Genomic DNA, 17,295 nt, shown 5'->3' on the forward strand with positions numbered 1-17,295 from the left:
TCCTACTCTACACCCGAATTTATCCTTGTGGAGCCCAGTGTACCGCGCAGAAAGAGATTTAACAACGGTAAGTTCTTACCATAAATCCTTTTTTTTTCTGGTTATTTAGGTAGAACGTCTGTCTGATATTAAGGCAGAAGATATAGAGGAAGAAGAAGAGACGTATGTGATGGATATAAAGGCAGAAGATATAGAGGGAGAAGAAGAGACGTATGTGACTACTATAAAGGCAGAAGATATAGAGGGAGAAGAAGAGACGTATGTGACTGATATGAAGGCAGAAGATATAGAGGGAGAAGAAGAGACGTATGTGACTGATATAAAGGCAGAAGATATAGAGGGAGAAGAAGAGACGTATGTGACTGATATAAAGGCAGAAGATATAGAGGGAGAAGAAGAGACGTATGTGACTGATATGAAGGCAGAAGATATAGAGGGAGAAGAAGAGACATATGTGACTGATATAAAGGCAGAAGATATAGAGGGAGAAGAAGAGACGTATGTGAGGGTTGATCAGCAGTGTAAGGAGGAGGAGATCCCTACAGATATCAGCACAGGTGAGTAATAAACACTTATTACAGAAGTCACATATTCTCATTGCTCAGTCACTACAGCAATCTCTTATCCTACACCCTCCTCCGCCATCAGCCCTGTTCTCAATTGGTTGTTTATAACACAAGGCTATCCATGACAAATATCACATGTAGAGAGTTATTACACACAACACGATAATGTTAATAAAAGTAACAAGCAGAAGTTTATTATTAGTGATTATATATAAATGTGTATATATGTATGTATGCATATAATATAATTATTATTATTTTTTGTGGAGTGCCTAATTTATATGCATTTTGTTAGATGATGCAGGTATGAAATATTTCCTGCTATACAGTAGACCTGAGATCACCAAATACAGTTAGTATAAGATTCAGAAACAAAATGAAATTTGAATCTAGAACTTCAAGTAAAACAGAGTAAAAGCTTATCACAAGTACATAATCTGTATAATCATAAGACAAGCGTTTTGCACTTGTTGTCACCCTTGCATGGGTGGGCTTGTTCTTATCCACTCCAATTCACTCTAAATACAAATTGCGTGTCAACCAACGCGTTTCATCAATAGTGACTTCTTCAGGGGAGTTTTCTGTTAAAGGTTTTTTTCTCAAATATCAGTTGTGTAGACTTGAAATAATTGTGTAACCTTCAGATGGTAATTGTGGACTTGTTCATGATGAACACATTCCGGATTACTTGTGAATAATAGTTCCTTCTCTGTGCAGTTATGAGGTTATGACTTTTGGGAATGTAATGGTCAGATCCAATATTGCTCAATCTAAGGTCTCCCAGTAGCCTTACTACATACATAAATGTGTCTTGCACTCACTATTTTCTCCGGCTGGTTCCACATCCATATATCCCCGTCCACCGACTCAGTCAAATCAGTTTTTTGTTTGGTGCGGAAGGAGTCCGGACCACGGTCACAGGGTGCTGTGTTTGGCAGCCCTAATATTTTGAATTTTTTTTTTTACAGTCTTACTACATTGATTTTTGAGTGATCTTTCCTAACAGCGTCTTACACGCATATTGGAAAGAGTCGCTCCAACAACTCTCCGACGGGTCGCAACAACGCTTACCCACGGTACAAGTGCTGTCTCGACGGGCGTCTGTGTTGGATATACTAGCAGGTCCAGCAGACGTTACCAGGCTGTGGCCGGAGCACTGGGAGAAGGTAAGGCGTCTGTTCCGCTTAGAAGGGGAATACGGACACAGCCGCACTGTTTGGGGGGAGACTACCAAACAGTAGCTGGCACGCCACCACCACGGGTGCTCCAGCACTAGGCCTTAGAAGTCATAAGGCACTAGGATTAGTTTGAAGTGGCGATCCCTAGGGTTGATGTCAGCAGTGGGGAGTCAGACTCTCTCCTGGTCGCTCCTCCCCCCAGTTCCTGACCAGTTTCCGTGTGTCTCCCGCCATAAACTGATTGCCTCACTTCCGTCTGACGCTACCACGAGGGGACTCTGTCGCAAGCATAGGCCGCTGCGTCTGTATACACTAAGTTTTCCGCTAGGAGATCGGGTCGCAGACGGGTGCGTCTGCATGCACTAATGTTCACTGAGCATCTGTGTCCACTAAAAAGTTACCGGAGCGGTAGTGTACACTAGTAGCGTCTGGATCCACTCAGCGTTCGTGAACGTATTGATTGATCCTGGAAGTGGGGTGAGTCTACCTGTATCCCACTCTACTGGAGTACGGGTTATACAGCACTAAATTTCTATCTACTTTTGTCAATATGCATAGTTACATTTTAGTGCCTATTGCATATGAGTCTGTGTACATTACTGTGGTTTTATTCGCAATGCATCTGAATACGTTAAATAACTGTATAGAACAGAATGCAATAATATGTACTCCTACATACTTGAAATGTGTTCGTAGTTGATAATATGCTCATAAGACTAATATATATCATGTGACTGACTGCTAGTGTGAGTGCTGACTTTATGTATGTTTGTCAGTGGTTTCTTCTGAGCCTCAATGCTCGTGCTTGGGTTGGGGTGAAATTGATATCACTTTTATACATGTAAAGTGATTACAGTCACAGATTGTGTAGTATACTGTGAAAAGCTGATTATCATGTCTAAGAGCAGCAAAAGTGACGAGGTTACAATAACAGTAACACCAACACTCATAACATGTTTATCCTGTAAGGTGGGGTTATCAGCTCAGCATCTGGCACATGATGGGTTATGCGCAAATTGTTTTGCGTTTCAGCAGATTGCAAGGCAGATCCCTGTTCAACGACAAATAGATCCACCTTGGGCTATGTTTGCACAAGCCTTATCCAGTATACCTGACAGGTTCAACCTCAGGAATAGGGTACACTATTAACCCATACATGCAGCTCTCGACTTATGGTATAGACGACAGATGCTTGGGTGCAAGGAGTGGTATCTCTGGGTTATGTTTTCCCTTTAAAGAAGCAGCCTCCTCAAATGTTTTTTTTGCACCAGCCCGTCTCATGTAGAGGCGAAGGCCAGAGCACTACAAGAAGCAGTTCAGAAATTGCTTCATTCCGGGGTAATTATTCCAGTACCCCCGGCACAACAGGGGCAGGGTTTTTACTCCAACCTATTTTTGGTTCAGAAGCCAAATGGGTCATTCCGGCCAATTCTCAATCTCAAAATGTTAAAACAAATACATTTGGGTCCCAAGGTTCCACGTGGAGATGTTGCGCTCCATATTTTTGGCCATGGTACCAGGGGATTACATGGTATCTCTGGATATATAGGATGCTTACCTGCATGTGCCTATAGCATTGTCCCATCAGTGTTACCTCAGGTTCGCCATCCTCCAGCAACCTTTTCAGTTCCAGGCCTTACCCTTTGGGTTAGCCACAGCTCCCAGAGTATTTACCAAGATCATGGTTGTTATGGCAGCGTATCTCCGCAAGCATGGGATAAGGATTTTTCCATACCTCGACGATCTTTTAATCCTGGCACAATCCCAGGAATTGCATCTCCGACAGACAATAAATTGTCTACAGAAACACGGATGGCTCAGAAATTGGGCAAAGTCGTCTCTGATTCCATCACAATGAATGATTCACTTGGAGGCTGTATTGGCTTCAAGTCTGCAGAAAATATTTTCTCTTACGTCCTAGAGGATGCTGGGGACTCCATAAGGACCATGGGGGATAGACGGGCTCCGCAGGAGACATGGGCACTTTAAGAAAGACTTTAGATCTGGGTGTGCACTTGCTCCTCCCTCTATGTCCCTCCTCCAGACCCCAGTTTAATACTGTGCCCAGAGGAGACTGGGTGCATTTCAGGGAGCTCTCCTGAGTTTCCTGAAAGTATTTTAGTTAGGTTTTTTTATGTTCAGGGAGCCTGCTGGCAACAGACTCCCTGCATCGTGGGACTGAGACCTACTTCTGTGAGTTTCAAGGCTCTGCTTCTTAGGCTACTGGACACCATTAGCTCCAGAGGGAGTCAGAACACAGGTCTCACCCTGGAGTTCGTCCCGGAGCGCGCCGCCGTCCCCCTCGCAGAGCCGGAAGATAGAAGCTGGGTGAGTATGAGAAGAAAAGAAGACTTCAGAGGCGGCAGAAGACTTCATGATCTTCACTGAGGTAACGCACAGCACTGCAGCTGTGCGTCATTGCTCCCATACACCTCACACTCGGCAGTCACTGTAAGGGTGCAGGGCGCAGGGGGGGGGCGCCCTGGGCAGCATGTAAACCTCTTTTCTGCCAAAAATTATATATATACAGCTAACCACTGTATATATAAGGAGCCCCCGCCAGTGTACAGTATATTTGAGCGGGACAGAAGCCCGCCGTCGAGGGGGTGGGACTTCTCCCTCAGCACTCCCCAGCGCCATTTTCTCCGCAGCACAGCGCTGAGAGGAAGCTCCCCGGACTTTCCCCTGCTCAATCACACGGTGAAAGAGGGTTTTGAAGTAGAGGGGGGGCACATAGTTGGCGGAAATTATAAGTAAAACAGTGCTACTGGGTAAACACATAATTATAGAGGGGTATATGCAATTGCGGTCGAATTCCCGAAATTGTCGAATTTCGGGTCATTTTCGGCAAAAAAAAAAATTAGTCAATGCAGGTCAGTACTTTCCGTCAATAAAACGGACTTTCAAAATTCGACTTTTTGCAAATTCGACTTTTCTGCAATGATACAAGTGCTGCAATTCGACCAAAGTGTATTCAATTCAAGTTTGGAAATTCGACAGCAGTGCTTTTAGACAGCAAATTCGTCATTTTCAATCCGCCACACTTTGGAGGGTGAAACCAATAAAAAAATATTAAAACATGTTTTTTTTGTGTTTTTTTTTCTTGGTAATATCAGATCTATTTATATTAGAAGGGATTAGGTACTTGGTTTGTCTTTTTTGGAGGCACAAGTATTATTTATATATATATAAAAAAAAATATTTTTTTTTTTATAGATGGAATGGTAAAATCCCGGAAAAAAATGGCATGGGGTCCCCCCTCCAAAGCATAACCAGCCTCGGGCTCTTCGAGCTGGTCCTGGTTCTAAAAATGCGGGGAAAAATTGGGCAGGGGATCCCCCGTATTTTTAAAACCAGCACCGGGCTCTGCGCCTGGTGCTGGTGCAAAAAATACGGGGGACAAAAGAGCAGGGGTCCCCCGTATTTTTTACACCAGCATTGGGCTCCACTAGCTGGACAGATAATGCCACAGCCGGGGGTCACTTTTATACAGTGCCCTGCGGCCGTGGCATTAAATATCCAACTAGTCACCCCTGGCCGGGGTACCCTGGGGGAGTGGGGACCCCTTCAATCAAGGGGTCCCCCCCCCCAGCCACCCAAGGGCCAGGGGTGAAGCCCGAGGCTGTCCCCCCCCATCCAAGGGCTGCGGATGGGAGGCTGATAGCCTTGAGTAAAATGTCCGAATATTGTTTTTTCCAGTAGTACTACAAGTCCCAGCAAGCCTCACCCGCAAGCTGGTACTTGGAAAAAATACCCAAATAAAAACAGGAGACACACACCTTGATAGTAAAACTTTATTACATACTGCCGACACACACATACTTACCTATGTTGACACGCCGACTGCCACGGTCTCCGACGATCCGAGGGTACCTGTGAAAAAATTATACTCACCTTCCAGCGTCCAGAGGTACATCCACGTCCAGAAAATAATCCACGTACTTGGCAAAATAACAAAACGCAAAGACCCGACCAGCGAACTGAAAGGGGTCCCCCTTTCCCCGAATGCAGAGAGACCTCTCAGTGACAGCTGTCACAGAAAGGTCTCTAAAGCCAATCAGTAAGCGCAACTTTGTTGCGCTCACCTGATTGGCTGTGCGCTGTCTGAACTCAGACAGCACATCGCACAGCTCCGTCCATTACTTTCAATTATGGGAACTTTGCGGCTAGCGGTGAGGTCACCCGCCGGTCAGCGGCTGACCGTGGGTTAACCCCACCGCTACCCGCAAAGTTCCCACCATTGAAAGTAATGGAGAGGCTTTGCGATGCGCTGTCTGACAGCTCAGACAGCGCACAGCCAATCAGGTGAGCGCCACGGAAGTAGCGCTTCCTGATTGGCTGAAGGGACTTCAGTGACAGGAGTCACGTGGTGTCCCGGCATTCGGGAGAAAGGGGTCTGATGTGAAAGCATGGGACCCCTTTCAGTCCGGTGGTTCGGGTGTTCGTTTTTTTTTTTTAACAAGTACGTGGATTATCTCCCGGACACTGGATTGAGGTGAGTATAATTTTTTTCACAGGTACCCTCGGATCGTCGGAGACCGTGGCAGTCGGCGTATCAACATAAGTAAGTATGTGTGTGTCGGCAGTGTGTAATAAAGTTTTACTTTCACGGTGTGTGTGTCCTGTTTTTATTTGGGTATTTTTTTTCCAGTAGAACTACAGGTACCTGCGGGCCCGGTTTTCTCCCGCATGCTGGTACTTGTGGTTCTCCAAGTACCAGCTTGCGGGGGAGGCTTGCTGGGACTTGTAGTTCTTCTGGGAAAAAAAAACATTATTCTGACATTTTACTCAAGGCTATCAGCCTCCCATCCGCAGCCTTTGGATGGGGGGGACAGCCTCGGGCTTCACCCCTGGCCCTTGGGTGACTGGGGGGGGACGACCCCTTGATTGAAGGGGTCCCCACTCCCCCAGGGTACCCCGGCCAGGGGTGACTAGTTGGATATTTAATGCCACGGCCGCAGGGCACTGTATAAAAGTGACCCCCGGCTGTGGCATTATCTGTCCAGCTAGTGGAGCCCGATACTGGTGTGAAAAATACGGGGGACCCCTGCTCGTTTTGTCCCCCGTATTTTTTGCACCAGCACCAGGCGCAGAGCCCGGTGCTGGTTTTAAAAATACGGGGGATCCGCTGTCAATTTTTCTCCCGGATTTTTAGAACCAGGACCAGCTCGAAGAGCCCGAGGCTGGTTATGTTTTGGAGGGGGGACCACACGCCATTTTTTTTCCGGGTTTTTCACGTTTTTTTAAATCGCTGCAAAATCCGGCAAATCGGCCTTTTTTTGCCCGCGGGACTGTCGAATCCGTTTTTCATTGAATATGGTGAATTGTGTCGAATTAAAAAACGGCGATAATTTGCCGCGATTCGCCGTGAATTGCATATACCCCATAGTGTTTTTTCCTGGGTCATATAGCGCTGGGGTGTGTGCTGGCATACTCTCTCTCTGTCTCTCCAAAGGGCTTTGTGGGGGAACTGTCTTCAGATAAGAGGATTCCCTGAGTGTGTGGTGTGTTGGTACGTGTGTGTCGACATGTCTGAGTTAGAATGCTTTCAGGAGGAGGAGGAGGTAAAAATGAATGAGGTGTCTCCGTCGACAACGCCGACACCTAACTGGATGGACATGTGGAATGTATTAAGTGCTAATGTAAATTTGTTGCACAAAAGATTAGACAAAGCTGAAGCTAGGGTACGGCCAAGGTCTCAACCCATGCCTGCCCCTATGTCACAGGGACCTTTGGGATCTCAAAAGCGCCCACTATCCAAAATTGTTGACACAGATACCGACACGGATTCTGACTCCTGTGTCGACTATGATGATGCAAAGTTACAGCCAAAAGGGGCAAAATGTATTCGATATATGATTATTGCATTCAAAGAGGCTTTGCATATCACAGAGGAACCCCCTGTCCCAGACACGAGGGTACACATGTATAAGGGGAAGAAACCTGAGGTAACCTTTCCCCCTCACATGAGTTGAACGAATTACTGTATGTGAAAAAGCTTGGGAATCTCAAGACAAAAAACTGCAGATTCCCAAGAGGATTCTTATGGCGTATCCTTTCCCGCCAACGGACAGGATACGTTGGGAATCCTCCCCTAGGGTGAATAAAGCATTGACACGCTTATCCAAGAAGGTAGGGCTGCCATCCCAGGATATGGCTGCCCTCAAGGATCCTGCTGACCACAAGCAGGAGGTTACCCTGAAGTCCATGTACACACATTCTGGTACCTTACTCAGACCGGCAATTGCGTCGGCCTGGGTTTATATCGCTGTAGCAGCATGGACAGGTACCTCATCTGCGGAGATTGAGACCCTAGATAAGGATTCTATGTTATTGACCCTAGGGCATATAAAAGATGCTGTCCTATATATGAGAGATGCTCAGAGACATTAGTCTACTGGGTTCTAGAAAAAACGTTATGTTGATTTCTGCTAGACGAATCCTATGGACCCAGCAATAGACAGGTGATGCCGACTCAAAAAGGCATATGGAGGTTTTACCTTACAGAGGGGAGGAATTGTTTGGGGAAGGTCTCTCGGACCTGGTCTCCACAGCTACTGCTGGTAAATCAAATTTTTTGCCTTATATTCCCTCACAACCTAAGAAAGCACCGTATTACCAAATGCAGTCCTATCGATCACCAAAATACAAGAAAGTACGAGCTGTGTCCTTTCTTGCCAGAGGTAAGGGCAGAGGAAAGAAGCTGCACAACACAGCTAGTTCCCAGGAACAGAAGTCCTCCCCGGCCTCTACAATATCCACTGCATGACGCTGGGGCTCCGCTAAAGGACTCCGCCCCAGTGGGGGCACGTCTTCGGGTTTTCAGCCACATCTGGGTTCACTCGCAGGTGGATCCCCGGGCCATAGAAATTGTTTTTCAAATCGGCCCTACCATCTTCTCCCCAGGAGAGGGAGACGGTGTTAAATGCAATTCACAAATTGTATCTTCAACAGGTGGTGGTCAAGGTTCCCCTGCTTCAACAAGGAAGGGGATATTACTCGACCCTGTTTGTAGTCCCGAAACCGGACGGTTCGGTCAGACCCATACTGAATTTAAAATCCCTGAACCTATACTTGAAAAGGTTCAAGTTCAAGATGGAATCGCTAAGAGCGGTCATCGCCAGCCTGGAAGGGGGGGATTTTATGGTATCTCTGGACATAAAGGATGCATACCTTCATGTCCCCATTTATCTACCTCATCAGACCTACCTAAGATTTGCGGTACAGGATTGTTATTACCAATTCCAGACGTTGCTGTTTGGTCTTTCCACGGCCCCGAGAGTTTTCACCAAGGTAATGGCGGAAATGATAGTGCTACTGCGAAAGCAAGGTGTCACAATTATCCCGTACTTGGACGATCTCCTCATAAAAGCGAGATCAAGAGAGCAGTTACTGAACAGCGGATTTCACAATAGAGGATGGCCTGCTACTAAACAGACGCTAGCAAGATGGCTTTGAATGACTATTTCAGAAACATATTCTCGAGCTGATCTCCCTGTTCCGGCTAATGTCTCTGCTCACTCTACATTTAAGGTAGGTCCTTCAAGGGGAGTACAACGTGGTGCTTCAGCAGAACAGATATGTAAGGCAGCCACATGCTCTTCCATTAACACATTCATTAGACATTATGCCATGGATACCTTTGCCTCTCATGACGCTGAATTTGGCGCAAGGTTCTCCTGTCTAATCAAGAGCGTCCTCACCACTAAAAATTGCTTTGGGAAATCCCATTTTCTCTTACGTCCTAGAAGATGATGGGGACTCTGTAAGGACCATGGGGTATAGATGGGCTCCGCAGGAGACATGGGCACTCTGAGACCTTTTAATGGGTGTGAGCTGGCTCCTTCCTCTATGACCCTCCTCCAGACCTCAGTTCGATTCTGTGCCCAGAGGAGACTGGTCACAAACTAGGGGAGCTCTATTGAGTTTCTCTAGAAAAGACTTTTGTTAGGTTTTTTATTTTCAGGTAGACCTGCTGGCAGCAGACTCCCTGCATCGTGGGACTGAGGGGAGAGAAGCAGAACTACTTTACTGATAGGCCCTGCTTCTTAGGCTACTGGACACCATTAGCTCCAGGGGGTCGGAACACAGGTGTCGTCCTCTCTGTTCGTCCCAGAGCGCGCCGCTGTCCTCCTCGCAGAGCCGGAAGATAGAAGCCGGGTGAGTATAGGAAGCAAGAAGACTTCAAAGGTGGCAGGAGACTTCAGATCTTCGTGAGGTACCACGCAGCGATCGTGCTACACGCCATTTCTCCCACACACACACACACAACGGCACAGCAAGGGCGCAGGGGGGGCGCCCTGGGCAGCAATTTTTACCTCATATATAAGCTGGCACAAGTATAGATACTGCTGAGGCAGTATATAAAGCCCCGCCAGTATAAAGAAACAGCGGGACCGAAGCCCGCCATCGAGGGGGCGGAGCTTGTTCCCTCAGCTCTAACCAGCGCCATTTTCTCCACAGCGTGCTGCAGAGAAGATGCTCCCGGACTCTTTCCCCTGCTGTACACCATTAACAGGGTGCAAAACGAGGGGGGGGGGTCACATTAATTTGGTGCAAAATGTATTATTATAAAAGCGCTTACTAGTCTGGGACTTTGTTTCAGAGCCACAGGGCGCTGGGTGTGTGCTGACATACTTTCTCTCTGTCTTTCCAAAGGGCCTTATTGTGGGTCTGACCCCATATCCATATATCCCAGTGTGTGTGGGGTGTCAGTACGTATGTGTCGACATGTCTGAAGCGGAAGGCTCTTCTAGGGAGGATGCAGAGCAGATGGTAGTATTGTCTCCGGAGGCACCGCCGACGGCTAATTGGGTTGACATGTGGAATGTTTTGAATGCAAATGTGGCTTTATTACATAAGAGATTGGACAAAGCAGAGTCCAAATGCCAACCAGGGAGTCACTCCATGGCCCTTACTGTGTCACAAGACCCTTCAGGGTCCCCAAAACGTCCCTTTACCCAGTTAGCAGACACTGATACCGACACGGATTCCAGCTCCATTGTCGACTATGATGAGGCAAAGTTGCACCCATGGGTGGCAAAGAGTATTCAATTCATGATTATTGCAATAAAAGATGTTTTACATATCACAAAGGACCCGTCTGTCCCGGACACACGGGTCTGTATGTTTAAGGGGAAGAAACCTGAGGTAACATTTCCCCCACCACATGAGCTGAACGCTTTATTTGGAAAGGCTTGGGAAACTCCAGACAAGAAACTGCAGATTCCCAAGAGAATTATAATGGTGTATCCCTTCCCCTGACAGGACAGGTTACGGTGGGAATCCTCACCCACGGTGGACAAGGCCCTGACGCGCTTGTCCAAAAAGGTGGCCCTACCGTCCCCGGACACGGCGACCTTAAAAGATCCTGCGGATCGCAGGCAGGAAACTACCTTAAAATCAATTTATGCGACTACGGGAGCCCTGCTCAGACCGGCGGTAGCGTCGGCATGGGTGGGGAGCGCAATTGCAGCATGGGCAGATAACTTGTCTTCTGACATGGACACCCTCGATAAAGACAGTGTTTTGTTGACATTAGGTCACATAAAGGACGCAGCGTTATATATGAGGGAGGCTGCGAGAGATATTGGGCTCTTGGGTTCAAGAGCAAATGCCATGGCAATTTCAGCTACGAGGTCACTGTGGACCCGCCAGTGGACTCGGGATGCTGACTCCAAGAGACTTATGGAGGCTTTGCCTTACAAGGGTGAAGTTCTGTTTGGGGAAGGCCTCGCGGACCTGGTTTCCACAGCTACCGCAGGTAAGTCTTCTTTTCTGCCTTACATTCCCCCACAGCAAAAGAAAACCCAGATGCAGTCCTTTCGGTCTCATAAATTCAGAAAGGGGCGCGGTTCATCCTTCCTCGCCAGAGGTAGGGGGAAAAGAACACCAGCTTTGGCTAGTTCCCAGGAGCAAAAGTCCTCCCCGACGTCTACCAAATCCACCGCACAACACCGGTGGGGGCACGTCTTCAGCTCTTCATCTAGGTCTGGGTTCATTCGGACTTGGATCCTTGGGTGATAGGAATTGTGTCCCAAGGCTACAAACTGGAGTTCGAAGATGTGCCTCCACGCCGATTTTTCAAATCGCCTTGCCAGCTTCTCCCCCCAGAGAGAGCAATAGTTTTGGCGGCAATACAAAAGCTGTGTCAACAGCAAGTGATTATCCAGGTTCCCCCAGTTGCAACAGGGAAAGGGGTTCTATTCAACCCTGTTTGTGGTCCCGGAGCCGGACGGCTCGATCAGACCGATTCTGAACCTAAAATCCCTAAATCTATATTTGAAGAGATTCAAATTCAAAATGGAATCTCTCCGGGCAGTGATCTCCAGCCTGGAAGGGAGGGGGGGGGGGGGGTTATGGTGTCACTAGATATAAAGGATGCATACCTTCATGTCCCCATATATCCTCCTCATCAGGCATTCCTGAGATTCGCTGTACAGGATTGTCATTACCAGTTTCAGACGTTGCCGTTTGGGCTTTCCACCAAGGTAATGGCAGAAATGATGGTGCTCCTGCGCAAGCAGGGTGTCAAAATTATCCCGTACTTGGACGATCTCCTGATAAAAGCGAGATCAAGAGAACAATTACTGAAGAGCGTGGCTCTCTCTCTGAGGGTGCTACAACAACACGGAACGGCAGAGGGTTTTTCTCCCAGTGGAAAAAGCTCTGGAACTCCAGAACATGGTCGGGGTTCTGCTAAAATCAAAAAGAGTGTCGATTCATCAATGCACTCGAGTGTTGGGAAAGATGGTGGCGGCTTATGAGGCCACTCCGTTTGGCAGGTTCCATGAAAGAACTTTTCAGTGGGACCTATTGAGCAAGTGGTCAGGGTCCCATCTCCAAATGCATCAGATGATAAGCCTGTCCCCCAGCGCCAGTATATCTCTCCTGTGGTGGCTCCAGAGTGCTCATCTTCTAGAGGGTCGCAGGTTTGGAATTCAAGATTGGGTTCTCGTGACCACGGATGCGAGCCTCCGAGGTTGGGGAGCAGTCACACAGGGAAAAAACTTTCAGGGAATATGGTCAAACCAGGAGGCTTGTCTGCACATAAACGTGCCATATACAACAGCCTGAGACAGGCGGAGCATCTCCTTCGCAACCTACCCGTTCTGATCCAGTCAGACAATATCACAGCCGTGGCGCATGTAAACCGCCAGGGCGGAACAAGGAGCAGAGCAGCAATGGCGGAGGCCACCAGGATCCTTCGCTAGGCGGAAAATCATGAAAGCGCTCTGTCCGCGGTATTCATTCCGGGAGTGGACAACTGGGAAGCAGACTTCCTCAGCAGACACGATCTCCATCCAGGAGAGTGGGGACTTCATCAAGAGGTCTTTGCAGAAGTAACAAGTTCTTGGGGACTCCCTCAAATAGACATGATGGCGTCACAACTCAACAAGAAGCTCAGGCAATAGCAGTGGATGCGCTAGAAATACTGTGGGTGTATGAAGTGGTCTATGTGTTCCCTCCGCTTCCGCTCATCTCAAAAATATTGAAAATCATAAGAAGAACAAAAGTTCAGACGATACTCATTGTCCCAGATTGGCCTCGAAGGGCCTGGTATCCAGATCTTCAGGAAATGATCGCATTAGATCCTTGGCCGCTTCCTCTCAGAGCGGACTTGTTACAACAGGGGCCGTGTGTGTTCCAAGACTTACCGCGGTTACTTTTGACGGCATGCCGGTTGAACACCAAATACTAGCTAGGAAAGGTATTCCAGGGGAAGTCATCCCTACTCTACTTAAAGCTAGGAAGGAAGTAACTGCGAAACACTATCACCATATCTGGATGAAGTATGTGTCTTGGTGTGAATCCAAGAATGCTCCTACGGAAGAATTCCAGCTGGGTCGTTTTCTCCATTTTCTACAGACCAGAGGGGATATGGGCCTAAAGTTAGGTTCCATTAAGGTGCAGAGTTCGGTCTTATCAATATTCTTTCAGAAGGAATTGACCTCTCTTCCAGAAGTACAGACTTTTGTGAAAGGAGTACTGCACATCCAACCTCCTTTTGTGGCACCGTGGGACCTGAACTGCAGTTCCTTAAATCACATTGGTTTGAACCACTTCAAACTAATGAGTTAAAATTTCTCACGTGGAAAGTGGTCATTTTATTGGCCTTGGCATCTGCAAGGCGGGTGTCAGAATTGGCGGCCTTGTCCCACAAGAGTCCCTATCTGATTTTCCATGTGGATAGAGCAGAATTGAGAACTCGTCCACAATTTCTACCTAGGGTGGTTTCGTCGTTTAACATGAACCAACCTATTGTAGTGCCGGTGGCTACAGATGTCTTGGAGGAATCCAAGTCCCTTGATGTAGTCAGGGCTTTAAAAATCTATGTAGCTAGAATGGCTCATATTAGGAAAACAGAGGCTCTGTTTGTCCTATATGCGGCCAACAAGGTTGGCGGTCCTGCTTCCAAGCAGACTATTGCACACTGGATCTGTAACACGATTCAGCAGGCTTATTCTACGGCAGGATTGCCGTTTACCAAAATCGGTGAAGGCCCGTTCCACTAGGGAGGTGCGCTCTTCTGGGCGGCTGCCCGAGGTGTCTCGGCATTACAGCTTTGCTGAGCAGCTACTTGGTCGGATTCAAACACTTTAGCAAAATTCTATAAGTTTGATACCCTGGCTGATGAGGACCTCCTGTTTGCTCAATCGGTGCTGCAGAGACATCCGCACTCTCCCGCCCGGTCTGGAGCTTTGGTATAATCCCCATGGTCCTTACGGAGTCCCCAGCATCCTCTAGGACGTAAGAGAAAATAAGATTTTAAACCTACCAGTAAATCTTTTTCTCCTAGTCCATAGAGTATGCTGGGCGACCGTCCCAGTGCGGAATAAATCTGTTGCTGATTTCTGTTGTTCATGCTGTTAACTGGTTTAGTTATATACCATGTTATACGGTGTGTTTGTGGTGTGAGCTGGTATGTATCTCACCCTTAATTAACAAAATCCTTTTCCTCGAAATGTCCATCTCCTCTGGGCACAGTTTTATAACTGAGGTCTGGAGGAGGGGCATAGAGGGAGGAGCCAGCTCACGCCCATTAAAAGGTCTTAGAGTGCCCATGTCTCCTGCGGAGCCTGCCTATACCCCATGGTCCTTATGGAGTCCCCAGCATCCTCTACGGACTAGGAGAAAAAGATTTACCGTTAGGTTTAAAATCTTATTGTTATCCTGTGGATAACCTGTGGACTCAGCCGGAGAAATATACGTTATGGTAAGAACTTACCATTGATAACGGTATTTCTCCTATGTCCACAGGTTTCCACAGGGATCTCACCCTGACGCACTCGATTTGAGAAACTTTATACTGACTAACCTCTTCCCTCTTGCATGGAAGGGTGTGCATGTGTGTTCTTCTCGCCTGAATAGGGTTCTACATAAAGCTCCCGCCTAAATGCTTTGGAATACAACTGATTTGACTGAGCCAGTGGGCGGGGATATATGGACGAGCCTGTGTCATCCTGGAGGCCTGAAAGCTTGTGATCATTTGGTGCCAATCCGCTGTCGCTCCATCATATCCCATTGTTATCCTGTGGAAACCTGTGGATATAGGAGAAATACCGTTATCAACGGTAAATTCTTACCATAACGTATATTTAACTAACAATAATAAACAGTGGAGTTTTAGTTCATGTATTGCTCAGTGCATTTAAGCCTGCAGCCCCCGACAAGGGACCCCACTATACTGCAGGCGCTACTCTATGGCTCAAAATAATTACCATAAAAGCAGCTATCACATTAGTGTTAGACTTTAGGTATGCTCTCAGCGGCGGAACAGTGACCGAAGGCTTGGATTGGTTTTCAGAGCACCAGTCTGACGTGTCACCACATCTCACGTGGCCCTCCAATTCACCAGATATGGGACTGTGGGACTGCTTGGCTGGGTCCGGCATTGTACTGTTGGTGCAGTTCCTGATGCGTTTGGAACGATTGGTGGTTGCTAGGCGACCTAAATGCCTGTGGTCCCGATTTGTCGTGATCTACTTTCACCCACTGTTCCGCCGCTGAGATTCTTGGTGTCCATGCTTCTTCCACTGTAGATGGATACTACTCACGGTCTACAAGGGATCACCAACAAACAAATGCCGGTCTCGGCCACAACCAATGGCTCCCTTTTGCCAGTCGCATCACGTGCACGACCCATGGTTCCATCTGAAAAAGAAACAATATCTCAACAAATTCGCATTGTATCAATACCTCAGACATTCACAATGATCATCCAGTAGTTTGTGTCACCATCTACACGCATGTGCATGTTCCGTGTAATTAATATACCCGGTGGAACCGTCCATGTCGCTGTCTGTCGCACGCTCCAGTGCATCAAAGTGACGTCATCTGACACACGCTATGTCCGGGGATATGGAGAGAACCTCGTCCACGTGACCTATAGTAACCAATGAGGACAAAAGTATCAAGTAACCTGGCAAAAAAAAAAAGGGAGGTGGCTCCCAAAGTAGATTCGCAGGTCTTAGATTGGTGCGAAAATCTACATTACTTTTGTTTTCAACATCAATAAATTATGTCACGGGGGGTGAGGCCTGACTGGAAAGGATCTTCTGCTTCTATAGGTCCTTTCTGCCTTTTACAGCTGTCCTTCGGTCTCTTTCGGGCCCTTTCTTGCCCCTCTGTGTGTTTTGTAGGTTGCGGAGCCGGGGAGCCATTCAGTTGGCTTTTGCAGGTTGCGGCCTACACCCAGATCCGAAGCCGCGGACTGAAGTTGTGCAGTGATCCCACCGCGGACCGGACCTCAGCGAGGTAGCGCTGCTACTCAACGAGGATTGTGCGCCCTGTCCACTCTTGTGCCTAGCCGTGCGTTGGAGCCATGTGGAGAGGCTGACTGGGGATCAGCGGTGACCGCGGTGGGAGACACGGAGCGGAGCTGCTCTCCCGGCATCTGATGCGGCGCATTCTACAGGGATTGCTGGTCTCAGCAGGGACGCGTCAGGTTAGTCAGCTCACCTGCCCACAGCCTACCTTCTCCTACTGTCCGGCCGTTGAAGCCCTGAGTCGTGGCAGCGGGGAATACAGGGAGCGCTTGCCTGTCATCACTCCAGCAGTGTCCCGGCATCTCCCCCTCTCCTCCTAACCCATGGTGCTATGGGGGAATCTGGCGGAGCTGTGAATTATAGTGGACATACACGTCAGGTTCCTATGCAGCCAGATACGCTACCCTGTGCCACTGCATCCTAGTACCCTCTCCTGCCTTATTACTGACCTGGTTCACCCGCCAGAGCCGGCCATTTTATTCTGATTTGGGCTTCCCTGCCAGAAGTGGCCATCTTGAAAACTGGCAATATAGCCGCATGCCCTCCTGAAACCAGCCGCTTCTCTGGGAGTTACAGACACTACCAGCCCATGATCAGTGCCCTTCACTACAGTCTCTGTGATTTCCAGCAGGGACTTCTGCCGCTGCGGCCCTACCTGGGCAGTAAGTGGTCGCCTGAACTGCTTTTATTATTATTATTGCCTGGCCTCCACTCCTGCTCTGTCGACTCCCTCTGGTGGCAGACTGTGCTGACTACATCCTCCATACTGTTTGACTGCTGCTG

The sequence above is a fragment of the Pseudophryne corroboree genome (genome assembly GCF_028390025.1).
Source record: "Pseudophryne corroboree isolate aPseCor3 chromosome 3 unlocalized genomic scaffold, aPseCor3.hap2 SUPER_3_unloc_9, whole genome shotgun sequence".
In the NCBI taxonomy this organism is placed as follows: domain Eukaryota; kingdom Metazoa; phylum Chordata; class Amphibia; order Anura; family Myobatrachidae; genus Pseudophryne; species Pseudophryne corroboree.